Genomic DNA, 15,064 nt, shown 5'->3' with positions numbered 1-15,064 from the left:
ATCTTCCTAATGGAATGGAGCCTTTTATCTTCATGTAATGTAATTTTTTGTCCCTAGTAATACTTAGCATTTTGGCTCAAAGTAAATTTTCTCTAATGTTTGTTTCAATACTGCAACTTTATCGTGGTTGGGATTCACATAATGTATATTTTCCACACAAACTGTTTTCATCTTTGAATCTAATTGTTCTCTCCTTTAAACAACAAATAGTTGTATTTGCTTTTTTCCAATGATTTCTTTGCATTTTATTTTATTGTTTAGTTCATTTGAATGTAATGAATTATTCACCTAATTGGATTTTTTCAAGAATATATATATATATATATATATATTTCAAGAATATATATATATATATACACACATGTATATATATTTATATAATTTGAATACATATGCATATATATATATATATACACACAAATATATATTTTAAACTTGTTCTAACTGATTGTACATTACAGTAGAATATATTTTGATGTATTAAACACAAAAGGAGTATATTTAACTTTGTGTTTTCTTCTTGTCTTCTTATTTTTGTTTCTGTTTTTCTTTTTACCATTTTGTTTTGGACTAAGTAAATATATTCTCATGTAGCATTTTAATAATTTTTTTCACTATATTTTTTTGAGTTATTTTCTTAGTAAGTATACTAGAGTTTGCTATATTTCTCAGCCTATCAAAATGTAATTCATACTTATGATAAATTAATTCCTGACATAAAATATTATTATTTTATATTATTAGATTTTATATTATTTATTATTATACATAATATATCTACATGTTATAACTCTAAGAATATGTGGCAATAATTATTACTTTATATAATATTATCTTAAAATTGAGAGAAGATAGAATAGTAAAATTTACTTTTTAGAGTTTGTTTATTAACTTTATTATTTAAATGTCTGATATCCTCATTTGTTTTTAAGATATGATTTACCATCTAGTGAAATTTCCTTAGTCCAGCATAGCTTTGCTCCCGTTTATCTGCTTTGTGCTGTTATTCTAAAATAGTTTGAATTTCTATATATCACAAATGAAACTGTAAATTATATACATTTTGCTTTATGAAATTGTTTTTCACAGTCATTAAGAAGAAAAATGTAATTGCATTTTTATGACTACCTTAAACTTACTGGCTTTCTTTTTGATTTTATGCAGATTTTCCTTCCTACCTGTTGTTACTTCCTTTCAGGTTGAAACATTTCTTTTAGTATTTTCTTTTAGGTGGGTCTACTAGCAGCAATTATTATTATTATTATTTTTTTATTTTCTGGTAATCCCTTTGCTTTGCCTTTGTTTTTATAAGGTAGATGTGTTATGACATGATTTTCTTTTTCTTTTTTTTTAAAAGAGAGAGAGAGAGAATTTTTTAATATTTATTTTTCAGTTTTCGGCGAACACAACATCTTTGTATGTGGTGCTGAGGATCGAACCCGGGCCGCATGCATGCCAGGCGAGCGCACTACTGCTTGAGTCACATCCCCAGCCCTTGACTTTATTTTTAAGATTATGTTACTTGTCTTCACTGCCTGAGACTCTGTATTTCAGGTGGTTTATTCTGCTGGTGATACTTTCTAATGAATGTTTTATTTGATTAATTGATTCTTTTGTGTATTTCTGCTTGTTTGTTTGTTTTTCTTTCAGAATCTCTATTTCTTTATTGAAGTGATCTTTTGCTATATGAATTTGCTCTCTTACATCAGCCTTTACCTCACAGATCAGTTTAAATATGTAGATTTTAAATTCCTTCTCTGACATTTCTTCCATGGTGGTGTCAATGAATTCTCTTTTTGATTTCTTTTGTTTTGTTAGAGGCAACCCAGTAAGATCCTGTTTCTAAATAAAATACAAAATAGTCTGGGGGTGTGGCTCAGTGATCAAGTGCCTCTGAGTTCAATCCCAGGTGTGCACTCCGGAAAAAAGCAGATAAAGAGATATAAAAGAGAAGTATAAAGCATGGTATGAATACATTTTGCAGAAAAACACAAAGCAAAAATAGTTATTAATTACATATTTATTTCCATTACAATCCTAAAAGGACCATATTTGCCATTCTAATTATTAGCCAACATTATTTTTGGAGAGTTTAGCTAATACAATGAGAAAATCAAACATTTAGTATGAATATTTTACATTTAAATAATTATATTCCACAAGAAAACTATTCTAGGATTTTCAAATTATGTTCTAAAATCTATTAGAAATAATACAATTCAAGTATAATTATAATTATAATTATAATTAAATATTTGATAATCAATAGTTTTTTTCTATAGCCCATCAAGTTAAAAGTAAAAAAAAATTAATTCACACTAATGCTATCACCATAAAATATTTGGGGTCATATAGAAAAGGAATGGAACACAAACTATATGAAAAAGACTTTGAAATTTCATAGAAGGGCAAAAACAAATCTATAAATGGAGACACAATTAATATTCCCAAGTGAGAAGACATAAATAATATCAAAATAGTAGTACATCATAAGTGAATACATCTCTGTACAGCATTCACTAATCGTTCCCATGAAGTTATTATTTGTGGAGTCTACATAGAATTATTTTAAAGTTTAAATAAATAATTTAAAAAATAAGAATAATAATGGGAGAGACTTGCCTCACCAGATGTTAAAATTTTCTTCTCATGGTCCATGTATTGTAACTTTGAGACAGAAATAGAAAAAAATAGATCTTTGAAAGGGAGAGATTAGAAGGTCCAGAAATAGATACATGTGTATATAAAATGTTTGGATTAATAGATACAAGAAGATACATTATGTTAAGCCTAACTGCAAAGGATTCTAAGTAACAGGATTTAGAAGAGTCAATTTAATTTATCTAATTCATCTGAAGGAATTAATTTCTGTTATGAAAAACTATTGTCAGCAATATTGACTCCTCCTATCATTTCATGTTGTCATTCTCTCTTACTGTTTCATAGTGCCATACAAGGTCATTCATGACCCAAAGTGGCTGCGTCAACTCTAGTCATCCTTCAATGGTTTCAGTTAGAAAAAAAAGATGAAATGAAAAATAATTGTACAACCACTCCTTGTAAGGGAACTTTCTGACAAGTCTATATACTACCTCCACTTACCATGGAATTTGGCCCCCTGGCCATATCTAATGCAAGATAAGTGTGGTGAGCCGTTTCTGCGGACTGTGGTCGCCATTACAAGATGGCGCTGGCTCCGCTGTGGTCTGTAACAAACAACTCCTTATTTGGGAGAGTTGGCGCATGGTTTTTTAACACCCTATGAGAAAGCTCCACGTGGCAGCTTCGCATTGGGGCTTGAGATGCTTTATTAAGGCTGGGAGAGGCATCCGAGAGGAAGAAGAAGAAATATCAAGGACCTGAATAAACGGCTGAAAGAAGATTCCTGTTGTTGCGTCTTCCTTGCAGGCAAGGGGGTCGCGACAAGTGGTGCCGAAACCCGGGAACCAGAACTTTCAGACGTCAGGGGTGGTGCACCGGATAGTCCCAGGTAAGTGGGACCCGCGACCAAAGCGGGGATAGTCCCAGTAAGTGGGATCCGCGACCAAAGCGGGGTCAGCTCCTCTACAAAGAAAGAGAGAGCCTCATATTTTATTGCAGCTGCAATGTGTACTTTCACTTTTGTTTTCTGTGTTTCTTTTGTCGTCTGTGTCTTTTGTTTTCTGTGTTTCTTTTGTTGTTGTGTCATGGGTGCCGCATCTTCAGGTCCGCTTCTCCTGGCCCTGGATGGCCTGTTACGTTCCAAGGGCCTGGAAGTGAAGCATCGTACTTTACAGAGATTTTTACAGAAGATAGATATTGCTGCACCGTGGTTTGCATTTTCGGGCAGCCTTACCATACCTAGTTGGGATAAATTAGGCAAAGATCTTGACTTTGCTTCTGAGCAGGGCATATTAGAGGGCGGGGTGATACCCCTTTGGAGAATAGTCCGTAGTTGCCTCACAGAGGACAGATGTCATGACGCACTTACTAAAGGACAGGAAGTTCTAGAACAATTACATGAGGAGAAATCAGAGACGGCAGGAAGTGAGGTATCTCGGGAGGATGGAAGTGTGCGGAGCGTGAAACAGGGGAAGAGGCGATTGTATCCAGATCTCAGTGCGCTGCGCACACCTCCATGTGAAAGTGGGTCAGAGGAAGAGGAGAATGAGGAGGAGGAGCTTGGGAGGCTGTCTCGCCAGCTAGGGAGTTTAGCTGTAGGAGAAGGGAGCAAAGATAAGCAGGGGCTCAAGAAATGTGATCCTCCGGATCCACCGCCGTATGGTGGGGGTGTTTCGGGGAGAGCTTTCCATGCTCAAACATGGAAGGCTGTTCACGCTGAGATGGGTCTTGCTTATCCAGTTTTTCAGGACGATAATAGGGGAAGATTCCATGAGCCTTTAGATTTTAAAATTGTGAAGACCCTGGCGGAGTCTGTGCGCACTTATGGGGTGGATGCCGCCTTCACACTAACTCAGGTGGAGAGTCTGTCTAGATACTGTATGACTCCCTCTGATTGGGCTAGCCTTGTTCGGGCTTGTGTTTCCCCAGGTAAATATTTGGACTGGAGAACATTTGTGTTAGAGGGCGCAATAGAACAGGCCGCCCAAAACCATGCGGCGGGACATCCTCATTGGGATAAGGACATGCTTTTGGGGCAAGGTAGATTTGCTAATCAACAGACAGGATTCCCTCTTGAGGTATATGATCAAATTAATAACATTTGCATTCGGGCATGGAAGTCACTTCCAAACAGAGGAGAGGTACTGGTAATTTGACCAAGATTATACAAGGCCCTACAGAACCCTTTTCAGACTTTGTAGCAAGGATGGTGGATGCCGCTGGAAAGATTTTTGGGGATCCTGATAGAGCCATGCCCCTTGTTAAGCAATTGGTCTTTGAGCAATGCACCAAGGAATGTAAAGCAGCAATCGCTCCTTATAAGAACAAAGGCATAGAAGCATGGATGAAGGTGTGTAGAGAGATTGGAGGACCTTTAACTAATGCAGGTCTTGCAGCTGCTGTCCTTCGGATTGCAAAAGGGGGCGGTCCTGCCACCGGAACGTGCTTCCATTGTGGTCAACCCGGTCATGTCAGACGTGAATGTCCCAAAAAAGACAATTTTACTGGACCTCCTCACGGTGGCCCTTCCAATGGCTTTCGTCTACCGGGGTTGTGTCCAAGATGCAAAAAGGGGAAGCATTGGGCAAAAGAGTGTAGATCAGTGAGGGACATTCATGGACAGCCTATTTCAGCTGGGCCAAAAAACGGCCGACGGGGCCCTCGACCCCAGGGCCCACAAATATATGGGGCAGTGGAGAATGTTGCACCCGAACCCGAGACATGGCCATCTCTACGCCATCCCATGAAACGCGGAGAGCCACTACAGGTGCCGTGGGATTGGACCTCTGTTCCACCTCCAGACTCGTATTAACACCTAAGATGGGAGTCCAATTGGTGGAAACTGAGTTCAAAGGGCCTTTACCACCTGGCACTGTAGGTTTGCTAATTGGACGTGCATCCTCTATTTTACAAGGTCTTCGTGTTTTCCCCGGAGTCATAAGTCCTGATACTGTAGGGATAGTAAAGGTTATGGTGGAAGCTCCAGGGGGCATTGTGTCCATCTCCCCAGGAGATCGGATTGCTCAATTACTAATTTTGCCTAGTTTGCATAATCACTTCCCTGCTGACTCAAGGTCACGGACAGGGAATGAGATTGGTGCCACCGGAGGGAATTGTGCTTGTTTGTCACTAGATATGAGCAATCGCCCTACTTTGGAATTAAGCATAGAAGGTAAATCTATTGTGGGATTACTTGATACAGGAGCAGACCGTAGCATTATAGCGCTTAGGGACTGGCCTAAGGGATGGCCAGTGCAGACTTCTGATCAATCTCTGAGAGGACTTGGATATGCCCAAGCTCCTCAGATTAGCTGTAGACATCTATTCTGGAAGGACGTAGAAGGACATAATGGTACCTTTCAGCCTTATGTACTTGATTTACCTATCTCTCTATGGGGCCGTGATCTGATGAAAGACATGGGGTTCACTCTTAGTAATGACTATTCCCTGGTGTCTCAACAAATTATGCAAAGTATGGGGTATAGGCCAGGTTTGGGACTAGGAAAACATTTACAGGGACGTAAGCATCCTGTACAAGGTCATGAAAAGCTTGACAGATTTGGTCTGGGTTTTTCCTAGGGGCCGCTGGGGCTCGAATACCCATAGCATGGCTCACCGAGGAGCCTGTTTGGGTGCCTCGGTGGCCTCTTCCCTCGGTTGGATTGGCAGCAGCCCATGCTCTAGTTAAAGAACAACTTGACTTGGGTCACATCCAACCTTCTACTTCTCCATGGAATACTCCCATATTTGTCATTAAGAAAAAATCAAGGAAGTGGCGCCTACTGCATGATCTACGAGCAGTTAATGCTCAAATGCAACTTATGGGGCCCATTCAAAGAGGGCTGCCTCTGCTCTCCTCTGTTCCTCAAGGCTGGCACATTATTGTTATTGACATTAAAGACTGTTTCTTTTCTATTCCTTTGCATCCTAAAGACTCGCAGCGTTTTGCCTTCACCCTTCCATCGTGTAACCACGAGGAACCAGATCAAAGGTTTGAGTGGGTAGTGTTGCCGCAGGGAATGGCTAATAGTCCCACGATGTGTCAGATGTATGTGGGGAAGACACTCGCACCTCTCAGACAAAAGTATTCCTCCATCAAGATCATTCATTATATGGATGATGTATTATTGGCTGCTAAATTAGAGCAGACAATTCATGAGGCCTATAAAGACCTAGTGAAGTTGTTAGCTCAATATGGACTGCATATTGCACCTGAAAAGGTTCAAACAGGGGATTCTATTAAGTATTTGGGAGCAACAATTGGGTATGGCAAATTACGACCACAAAAAATCACCATACGAACTCAGGATCTCCAAACTCTAAATGATTATCAAAAACTGCTGGGAGATATTAATTGGATACGAGGATATTTACATATTTCTAATGTTATGCTACAGCCTTTGTATGCTACTCTTAGGGGTGATCCAGATCTTACTTCCCCTCGTAGCCTCACTAAAGAGGCTAGAGCGGCCCTTATGACAGTAGAAGAAGCTATACAACATGCTACTTTATGCAGGCTCCAGAGTGATAAACCTTTCCAATTATGTGTGCTTGCCACTATGCGGCAGCCTACTGTTGAGCGTGCTCATCGCACCTTAAAGGAAACTTTACAAAAACAAAAGGGGGGAATAGGAGCTGAACATACTCCTAAAGAACGCCTGTCCTTAGCTCTCTTTACCATTAATTTTTTGAATTTGGATATTCACGGTCGCTCTGCGGCCGATAGACATGTGTCCCCTCAGCCCTCTGTGATTGGCTATGTTAAGTGGAAGGATGTTCTTACGGGCCAATGGAACGGCCCCGACCCCGTGCTGACATGGGCAAGAGGATCTGTATGTGTTTTTTCCCAGGATCGCACGGAACCATTGTGGGTCCCTGAACGCCTGACAAGAAGAGTCTTGACGCCAGCTACTCAGCAACAAGAAATACCACAGCAACCCCGTGATGAGGATCTTCATTCTGCTGAGTGCTCTGGCTCTGGTGCTGGTGCCGATGACATGGACGACACCAATGCAGTGGTGGGCAGCGGCACGGGCTTGGCCAATGCCGATGCCGGTTCATGATTTAATGATTCCAGGAATGCCTCCCGTATCACTGGCGAATATTTGGCCGGAAATTGGTCCAGATAAAGCTATGATCATACAAGCTCTTGCAGCTTTAGAAAATGGCATCTCATCTCAAGTCTGGCTTGCGCAGATTAAACAGTAAATCTTTGACATGGTCGTTGCACCCCAAGTTTTATGAACATTGCACTGGGATCGACATGTCTTTCTTTGTTATTCTCTTAGTGTTGGAAAGCCCTTGCACTCTGCCGGCTTTACTGCCATTGCACGCAGATGGGTTTCCACACTAGTGCTTTTCTATCGCCTTAAGACCCGTGCCTTTCTTTTAGGGTGTTGCCAACTTGTTTGTCGTCGTATTTCTATACAGCCACAGTTCAGCCTCAGCCATCCCCCTTCGTCCACCATCATCACGATACAGGATGCGAGGCAAGGCACTGCACTTGAGTGATCCTTGAAGTGGACCTCAAGGAGAGCATGTCCTATTGCATGCGGGTTAGACGCGTCCACGCCCCGTCCCACGAAAAAAGGCGTCGGCTGATATGGCCTCAGATCTGGGGAAGGGCCCTCCTTGGGGCTGAGCCATACTATGCAGCCACTTCTGCACAGTGGGATAGGACCTCTACTCTCGCCTGTATTGTTTTTGGAAAACAAAAGGGGGAACTGTGGTGAGCCATTTCTGCGGACTGTGGTCGCCATTACAAGATGGCGCTGGCTCCGCTGTGGTCTGTAACAAACAACTCCTTATTTGGGAGAGTTGGCGCATGGTTTTTTAACACCCTATGAGAAAGCTCCACGTGGCAGCTTCGCATTGGGGCTTGAGATGCTTTATTAAGGCTGGGAGAGGCATCCGAGAGGAAGAAGAAGAAATATCAAGGACCTGAATAAACGGCTGAAAGAAGATTCCTGTTGTTGCGTCTTCCTTGCGGGCAAGGGGGTCGCGACAGATAAGCCAAAAATGAAATATTTATTTTAGACAACCATGTGTCTCCACTGAAAAGTGAAAGATATAACTACAAAGGAAAGGAAAAACATGTTAGTAGACAATCAGTTATCTCTTACGCATATATGACAAAGTAAAAAATTCAACTCAGTGGGGAAAAATATGGGTTATTTCAATGATTCTAAATATTGAACATGCACTAGAATCATGTGAAAGTCTTGTTAACTCATAAATTTCTGGAATCAACCACTGGAGTTTCTGATTGAGGTATAAGAAAGTTTCCAAGAATTTGAATTTGTAACATAATCCATAATAAGATAGAAAGACTTTAAGATATACCTCATTATACCCACCACTTATTATTCTTTCTTTTGTAAAATTTCATCTTCCTAATGGAGTCTGGAGCTGTGATTTTTGTTTCTATTCAATAGAATATAGCAAAAGTCATGGAATATATGATTATGTGCATATGATTGTGTTACACAGAATGTAACTTTCTGTTTTTGGCTTAAGAAGCAAGTTTCCATGTTGTGAGCTTCCCTTTGGAAAGGGCCACATGGGAGAGAACTAAAGTTGTTCTCTGATTGATAACCAGAAAATATTAAGGCTCTTTACCTGCAGCCTATAAGGACATATTAGTTTACAATTAAATTACACAAGTTGATATTGATACTACTAGTATGTGAGGTTTACTGATTTATTTAACAAATTGCACTAGGGTAATAGGGACCATAGATCTCAGGTGGGTTCTTTGTCTTGCGAATTCAAAGAATGAGATCCATGAATAAGTGGAGGGTAAGAATAGTAAGATGTAAAATAAAGCAAAGAAAAACACCCACAGTACAGGAGGGATCCCAAGGGAGGGTACTTCTGACTGTCTTATGTTTAGGGGTTTTATGGACTTGATCTGTTGTTATAGGTGACTAGTGAAATGATATATAAAAGTAGGATTCAGAAAGGGACCAATCAGCTTTATTTTTTCTTCTTTAACAAATCTGGAGAAAAGTGATTTCTAAGTTTTTATCAGCACAAGGGAAGGGGTGGTGGTTTGTAAGAGGAAGTGCCTTTTAGGGAGTATTTTGTAGTAGGTCATAACTATGGATCATTAATGAACTATCTTTTTGGCTAGGACCAGTTGGGGACACAGGCTCAATTTATCAATCTTGTCTTCCTCCTTTTCTTCTCCTAGAATCATTTTCCTGGCTACATATTGGTGGTCTACCTTCTTATCTCACTAGAACTCCTGCCTATGCATAGTAAAAGAATCCTCATTTCTCTTTGGCCTCAAGTTGCTATATATTGATTCCATGTTGTGGACCCTCAAATAGGGAAAAAAATCTAGTCTCCATCCATTAATTTTATGCTTTTTTCTAAAGAAAAGATAGTTACTTAGTGGATGAGATCAATTAGTACATAATTATTAATTGAATAGAGTCAATGTCATAATTTAGGCCTGAACTATCAGTACAGTACTCACTATTTATATTTCAATTAGGTTCAATTTAATTAAATTAAAAATTTAGCCTTACATGATGGCACACACCTGTAATCCCAGTGGATCAGGAGGTTAAGGCAAGAGATTGCAAGTTCAAAGCCAGCAACTTAGCAAGACCCTAAGCAACTTAGCAAGACCTTGTCTCAAAATAAATAAAAGGCACTAGGTGTGTGGTTCAGTGGTTAAACACACGTGAGTTTAATCCTTGCTTTAAAAAAAATCTATTATTCATTCACACTAGCCATATTTCTAGTGTTCGATAGCTAAATATGGCTAGATGATACCATACAGGAAAATAAAAATAAAGAGCATTTCCATCATTGTAAACTAAGTACCCACCCAGTGAGTGGAGACGTCACTATCTGATGCCATCCAGACTGAGCAGCATGAGTGTGTTTTTAAAAACCAGTAACCAATCAATAATCAAGCATTGCATGTCTTTGTCTTGTCTTTTAAACCCTTTAAATCTACAGAATTCCTTAACATCTTGTTTCTTTTTTTGGTGAAATGATGCCTCACAACCTTGAGGCATTGGCATTGAATTCTGATACCGACCTGAGTGAGCTTGTGACCAGATCCCTCAGTCAAGCTCAACTCTACAAAACAGGCTTACCCTGAATGTCACCCCTGAGAAATGGAGAAGAGGGAATTGACAAATAGATGCAGCTTTTGTTTATGCTCTCCAATATTGCTGTGGCAAATACAATTTTTCTCTGCTTCTCTGGAATCTTCACCTTGGCTTTACACCAAAATACTAGGCATGACCCCATTAGGGGCTCCCTGTAGGAAATGTGATCCTGTGACATACTGCCTAGCCTCACAGCTTTCCTTTGAAATTATGGTGGAAGCTGCCATCATCACTTCTGCATTTTGTACACCAGCAAAACCAACATCAAGGGGATGGTGCCAAAATTTGCCACCAGCTTAAGCAATGTGTGGGTCGGCTTAAATTATTGTCATAGAAGCCATGGAGCACTGAATTGACCCTGAGCATACAAGGTGCTCTAGGGCAGTTTCCTGAAACAATGAACCCTAAAACATTATTGAGATTCCCCTTGAGGCATCTTTCCTAATATTATAATGTAAACCTCTTGACTTATTTTTTATCTACCCTAATTACTTTAGCTAGTGGCCAATCTGCCCTGCTCTCCATAACCACATTCTTTTTTTTTTTTTTTAGGATGGTCTTTTTTTTTATTGCATAACCACATTCTTATATGATGTTTTTGTTCTTTCCCTTGTCAGACTGATTTTTCCTAATCATACTGTTCTGCTTCCATTTGCCTTTCATTTACCTTGTTAAATGGACCAAAAGTAGCCAATAATACATTGCCGTGGCTTGAATTCTTTGCTGTTTAGAAATATCCTCCACCAAATAAACTTGCCCATCATTCTTAACTTCTATAACATCTATAACATCTTGGGGCATGAACACAATATTTGCAGATTATTTTCCATAATATAACAAGAGTGGCCTTTTCCCTGATTCCCAGTGGAATTCTCATTTCCATATGGGATTTCATTAGCATAGATTTTATTTATTTCAGCCTTCTGATATTCTGAGCCTTCATTACAAGGCTTCATCAGAAGGTAATATTCCATTTATATAGAATTCTATGCTTTTATAACTTACTCCTCCATATCCTACTAATCTCTTCCACTAAACTATTTCCAAAAACACTTAGACAATTTCAAGTATAGTTAATGACCCCACTCCTCATGACAATTTTCTGTATTATTCAGTCTTTTGTCACAGGGTACATATGAAGAAAAAGATTTACTTAGCTCACAGTTTTGCAGTCAAAAAGTCCAAAGGCAGGCTGTATGGAAAGGGCCACCACTTGGTTCCATCACCTTATGGTATGGATACTAATGGGAAGAACACATGTGGGAGTAAAAAAGTGATTACATCTTAAATTAAAAGGAGAGAGAGAGAGAGAGAGAGAGAGAGAGAGAGAGAGAGAGAGAGAGAACACAAGAGCAAATAAGAGTGATCTGGGTGTGCCCAAATTCAGACTTTTATTGTAATTTTGGGGGAGAACTACCAGAGTCACATGAAAACAAAGCTCCAAAATTTGGGGTTAAGGCCTCAGTGACTTAAGGCCCACCCAGTAGGCCCCACCCCTTAACAGCTCTATTACCTCCCAAGAGCATCAACTTAAGAACCAAACTTTATCACAATGAAGAATTTGAGGGCACTAAAATCATACTCAATCATAGTGGAATAAAATTAGAAATCAATGATAAAATAAATAATAGAAGCTATTCCAACACCTGGAAACTAATCAATATGCCAATTTATGAACAATGGATAGCAGAAGACATAAGAGAGGAGATTAAAAAATTCTTATAGGTAAATGAGAACTCCAATACAGCATATCAAAATCTCTGTTACCTTAATTAAATAAATAAAATTAATAAACCCTTAGTCACTCTAATGAAGAGAAGGAGAGAAAAAAACTCAAATTACTAAAATCCATGATGAGCAATACTGAAATACAGAAGATAATTAGAAATTATTTTGAAAATTTATACTCCAATAAAATAGAAAATATTGAAGACATCAACAAATTTCTAGAGCCATATGATTTACCCAAACTGAATCAGAACAATGTCTACTAATTTAACAGATCAATTTCAAACAATGAAATAAAATATGCCATCAAAACCCTAGCAACCATGACAAGCCCAGAACCAGACAGATTCACAGCTTAGTTCTATAAGGCCTTCAAAGAATAAGGAATGCAATGCTCCTCAAATTGTTCCATGAAATAGAAAATGAGCGAACACTTCCAAACTCATTATGTGAGGCTAGTGTCATCCTGATACTAAAGCCAAAGACACATAAAAGAAAGAAAATTTCAGATCAATATACCTGATGAACATAGATGTGAAAAATCTTCACAGAATTTTGGCAAATCACATACAAAAACATATTACAAAAATAGTGTACCATTATACCTGTGTTCATTCTAGGAATGCAGGGTTGGTTCAACATATGGAAATCACTAAACATAATTCATTACATCAGTAGACATAAATATAAGAATCATGATTATATCAATTGAGGCAGAAAAGACATTTGACAAAAATACAGCACCGGGCTGGGGATGTGGCTCAAGCGGTAGCACGATCGCCTGGCGTGCGTGCGGCCTGGGTTCGATCCTCAGCACCACATACAAAGATGTTGTGTCCGCTGGTAACTGAAAAATAAATATTAAAATTCTCTCTCTCTCCTCTCTCTCTCCCTCTCTCACTCTCTCTTTAAAAAAATACCGCACCCCTTCATGTTCAAAACCCTAGAAAAACTAGGGATAATAGGAATATATCTCAACATTCTAAATGCTACCTATGCTAAGCCCAAGGTGAACATCATTCTTAATAGAGAAAAATTGAAAGTATTCGCTCTACAAACTGGAACAAGAAAAGGATGACCTCTTTAAACAATTCTATTTAACATAGTCTTTGAAACTCTAGCTAGATCAACCAGACAGACAAAAGGAATTAAAGGGATATGAATAGAAAAAGAAGAATTCAAAATATTACTATTTGCCAACAACAAGAATCTATACATATAAGATCCAAAAAATTGCACCAGAAAACTTTTAGATCTAATAAATGAATTTACAAAAGTAGCAGGATATAAAATCAACACTCATGAATAAAATGGATTTCTGTAGATCAGTGACAAATCCTCTGAAAGAGAAATTAGAAAAACTACCCCATTCACAATAGCTTAAAAAAAACAATGCAAAACAATGATAAAAATAAGCAGAGGGAGGGATTACACTAAATGAAAATCTAATGAGAGGAGAAACCAAGTCACATTAAATACCAAAACTAAACAAAAATGGCCTGGAATACAAATCATGTCTCAATAATAAACCTGAATGTTAATGGCCTAAACTCACCAATCAAAAGTCACAGACTAGCAGATTGGATTAAAACAAAGACCCAACAATATACTGCCTCGAAGAGACTCATCTCATAGGAAAAGACATCCACAGACTGAAGGTGAAAGGTTGAGAAAAATCATACTGCTCACATGAACTGCAGAAGCAAGCAGGGATTTCCATCATCATATCAAATAAAGTAGACTTCAAGCTGAAGTCAATTAAAAGGATAAAGAAGGACACTACATACTGCTCAAGGAAACCATACACCAATAAGACTTAACAATTATAAATATATAATCCCCAAACAGTGGAGCATCTACATTCATCAAACAACAACAATTACTAATAGGGCATTATGTAAAATTGTGGATATGTAACCGACGTGATTCTGCAATCTGCATTTGGGGTAAAATTGGGGGTTCATAACCCACTTCAATCTAATGTATGAAATATGATATGTCAAGAGCTTTGTAATGTTGTGAACAACCAATAAAAAAAAGAGTCAAAATAGACAAAATGTTTGGTAAATTTTTAAAATATCTTTATTTTTATTTGTTTATTGTTATGTGGTGCTTAAAATTGAGCCCAGAGCCTCAAGGGTGCTCTTCCACTGAGCTACAACTCCAGTCTTTAACACACCTCTTTCATTACTAGATAGATCTTCAAAACAAAATCTGAACAAAGAAAATGTTGAACTCAATAATACAATCAATAACTTAGACTTAACTGACACACACACACACACACACACACACACACACACACACATATATATATATATATATATATATATATATATAATATTTCATCCTTTAATGAGAGAATACACTTTCTTTGCAGCAGCATATGGAACCTTATCTAAAAATACACTATATATTATTCCACAAAGCAACTCTTAGGAAATATAAAAAAGTAGAGATACTACCCTGCATTCTATTAGATCATAATAAAATAAAATTAGAAATCAATGATAAAATAAGAAATAAAAGCTACTCCAACACCTGGAGACTAAACAATATGCTACTGAGTAAACAATGTGTTGCAGAAGACATCAAGGAGGAAATTTTAA

The sequence above is a fragment of the Spermophilus citellus genome, assembly GCF_964194105.1.
Source record: "Spermophilus citellus genome assembly, chromosome: X".
Classification (NCBI taxonomy): Eukaryota; Metazoa; Chordata; class Mammalia; order Rodentia; family Sciuridae; genus Spermophilus; species Spermophilus citellus.
Note: the sequence above shows the minus strand (reverse complement) of the source record.